Raw genomic sequence first — 4,194 nt, 5'->3', positions numbered from 1 at the left:
CCTTACTTTTTACCCTTTTCCATGTAATGGACTCCCCAACTTTTATGGTAGCTTGGTGAATCCTGTGGATTTGTTTTAAAATGCATCAGAAACAATAAATGCAAAGGGAACTAATTATCGAAAATATTGAAATAAACACATTTAATGAAATAGAAGACTTTCAAGTGTTCCTAATGAAAACATCAGAAAATTCGACTTGCAAGTGAATTGGATTTAAGTGAGGCAGAGAGTTGCACAAAGTAGTCAGAATCATCCAAATCCAGTGGCAAGACAAAAGTCAAGAGTGGTCCTTGCCCCACATGTAGTGGATGACCTTGGGGGCATCTTTGATATGTCCGGCCTAGCTTTTAGCACTCTGCAGTACTAGTCTCTGCCACTTTCATGGCCTTGTTCACCATTGGAACACATTGTTCTCATCTGCCCATTCTGCAACAGGAAGTCTTCACATGCTTGGACTCGACAACCCTTTACTTACACTGATGAGTTTAAGACCTATTGGTTAACCCTAAACTTGCTGCCATCCCATCTGCCAAGGGAAAAGGAGAAAAGGATAGAGCCCTTTAGGGCATCCCCTTCTTCATGGTGGATGAAATCTTACAAAGGAGATTAAAGAGAAATAAAATGGGAAGGAGAAGCATGAGAGAGTAGTGGCCATAAAACCTAGAGAAATAACAAAAAGGGAAGAGGATGATGGAATGTCAAAGGTTGCAGAGAGGCCAAGAAGAATAAGGTTTGAGGAAGTGCTATTGGTTTGACCAAATAAGAAAGAGGTCATTGGTAACTTTGGAGAGAATAGACTTAGTTGAATGAGGTTAGAAGCAAGACTGTAGCATCTAGAGTGAGAAGAAAGGAACTGGAGTTATCTATCACAGATAGCATTTCTAGATAGCATTTCTGGGCAGAGGGTTACGGAACAATAGGTTGGAGGAATTGGATAACTCAAGTGAGAATTTTTTGAGGATGGAGAAGACACAGATATGTTTGTAAACAGTAGAGAAGCAGCCAGTAGACAAGACGAGACTGAGGGTGAGTGAGGATAATAGAAGGAGCAATCTCCTAAAGATTTTATCATCTTATCAGCTCCCCTGGATTTAATGGCTACTCAATAAACTGCAGTGGCTTCCCTGAAATAAATAGAATATTGGTTAATTTGATTTAAAAAAAAAAGAGAAGAGAGTCAAACCATATCAAAAATGAAACAGGTGATTTTACTTCTATGAAAAGGAAATTAGAGCAATTATTAGGAGCTATTATACACAATTATATGACAATAAATCTGATAATCTGGGTGAAATAGATGAACATTTACAAAAATAGAAATTGTCTAGTTTAACAAGAAGAACTAGAACACTTAAATAATCCTATCTCAGAAAAAGAAATTGAACAAGCTATCAATGAACTCCCCAAGAAAATAAATAAATAAAGGATTTCTAATTCTAAGGGATTCTAAATCCACCTAAATAAACTCACAGGTTCTGCCAGGAACTGTTTCTCCTGTGTTTCATAGGCTACACTACTCCTCCCTGATCTGACTAACCCAAATTTATGCTATCTAAATAAAACTACCACTATTATCCTTATAAATCTTAACTTTGCCTTCAAACTATAAAATTGCAAAGGTTAATTATAAAATTGCAAAGGTTAGTTGGTTGAGTCTCAACAAGAATCAAATTAGGACTCTGAGTCTTAAAAGAGTCCAAACCAAAGACCAGGTTTTTCTTTGGTCTTCTCAGAGTTAAACAGTCTATAAAATAAACCACCATAGATGTTCAATAGTGTTTCCTAAGTTGGGAAAAGAAAACACTGATCTCCTTCAGATCTTTCCCTCAGACAGAGAGAGAGGCAAAGATGTTACCTCCTCCAGTCCTAAGAGAGACTCTCTGAGTATGTGTCTCTGCCAATTGCCAGAAAGAGTAATTGACACAGAAAAATGGTTATAACTGTCACATCTGAAATTAACACATTCTCTCAGCTCTGCTTCAAACTCTATTTCTTTCTCAAGCAGCCACTTTACTTCTTATTTCTAAATTAACAAAACAGTACTCATTTTCTAATATCATCCCTGTGTCCAGATGGTTGGATAGCCCCAAGGGGATGGGGAGTCATGGTTTCTGGGGAGTGGGAAGTTCTGAGGCACAGTGGTCAGTGATGTGGGAGGTCATTTGTCTAGGCATGACAGGGAAATCCTGATGTTCTGTCAGATTTTACTGTTGTGGCAATTTCTATCCAAGGCAGGCAGGTGCTGGGGGAAGGAGGAGAGGGGAGGGCTTTGATCCCAGGATCTGTCAACCTCAAGGATAGACTTTCTCCTATTCTGAATGAGTTAAGTGCATGGCTCTGTGACCACGAAAATGTGGGTTTTAAGACTTTGAATTGCCAAAAACTGTAAAGATAATTTTTAGTGCCTTGATTTAAATAAAAAATAAGTGGTCACCATGGGAAAAATTCCCAAATATGAAATACCCAAGTCAGCTGGGTTTTATGGAGATTTTAATTAATATAAATGAAGGAATTAAGGAAAGGGAAAGAGACAGAGTAAGAGGAAATAGTAGGAAAAGGCTAGGGCCTAGGCCAATGGCCTAGGCCTTTCTCTTTAAGAGACAAACTAAGTCAGTCTTTAATCACTCACCACAAGATCTTTCCAAGCAAAACTCCAGTGTTCAGAGACCCAGCAGCCTCCTCTGACTCCTGACCTCCAATTCAGCTTCCAAAGCTAAATTAAATTGAACTACCTTGAACTGGTTCAGACAGCTCCTTTTAAAGAGAAATTTCTCTTGTGTCACCTCCCCTAAATTTTCACGTCTACCAATCACAGTAGACGCTTTTCCTAGGACAGCCCATTCTTAGTTTTCAGTTCTCACCTTCTCTGGGTAGATTATGTCTTCTGAGCACTTCACATACCTCTTTGCTAAGCTTGCCCCTTGCAAGTTGCCTGACCTTTTAGTGATTAATTTAACCTTCATAGGTACTTAACACCCTTTTGTATTAGATCTAAAAATAGACCTAACTTAAGGTTTTGGCCTCACTATAAGTATGAGTTAAGTACTTTTTCATTGTTCACTAAGGAGTTTAACAACTTTATCTTCCCCTAAAATATGCCTAAGTATGGGTGGAGTGATTTTAAAGTTCCCAATACATTCCTGATCAAGTACCTCCATTGTTTAAATGGGGAATAACCTTAACCATAGCCTTAAGATAATGTTTCAAGGTAGAGTCTGAGAAATCTTCACAGCTCATAGACTTTCTCTACTCCTCAACTCATGTTTTCATACTACAGAATACGAATAAACATATTGATACTCCTTTAGACTGTGTGGGGTGAGTGATGTTATATTGGTCCTCTTCAATTATGAAGAATAACAACTAACCAACCATGCATACCTACACGTTTGTTTACAGTAGATGAACCCACGTATGCAGAGAACTATATAAAAATGTAATCTGTAATATATAAAGGTGTGTTTGTAAAAGTTTATATATTTTTAACATGACATATATAGCAGATAGATTACATATAATAAATGAATATATATGTCTCTCTTTTTTTTTTTAACCCTTACCTTCCATCTTGGAATCAATGCTATGTATTGATTCCAAGGCAGAAGAGTGGTAAGGGCTAGGCAATGGGGGTTAAATTACTTGCATTACTTGCAGTCATACAGCTGGGAAGAGTCTGAGGGCAGATTTGAACCTAGGACCTCCTGTCTCTAGGTTTGGCTCTCAATCCACTGAGCTACCCAGCTGCCCCCAAATACATGTGTTTCTAAAGGTACACCAAATTATATATATATGTATATACATATATATGCAACATATAATAAATGTATATGTACATAAAGGCATATATAACAAATGTATAATAGTTGTACATTCATATAAGAAATACAACAGAATACATGTAATATGTAATAGAGGGACATTTGTATATAAATTTATGCCATAAATGTATGGAATATGGAATAGCATATGGATATAATAGTATGAAGATTGAACAAATAGGCTGAACTAAACTCCATTTTGGCCACACAAAAAAATGCTTATGGTCAGAGTTTGGCAACTTTTACCAATTATCTAAACACTTATAGTCTAAACAGGTACCAGGTCCACAATGTGAGGAAATTTCGGGCAGCAGGACACATCACAGTGATTGCCCACAGTTCAATAAACTCCTGATTAAAGAGTGGTTCACTCTCC

Source organism: Monodelphis domestica, chromosome 3, assembly GCF_027887165.1.
Source record: "Monodelphis domestica isolate mMonDom1 chromosome 3, mMonDom1.pri, whole genome shotgun sequence".
Taxonomy (NCBI): domain Eukaryota; kingdom Metazoa; phylum Chordata; class Mammalia; order Didelphimorphia; family Didelphidae; genus Monodelphis; species Monodelphis domestica.
This window is presented reverse-complemented; position numbering follows the sequence as displayed.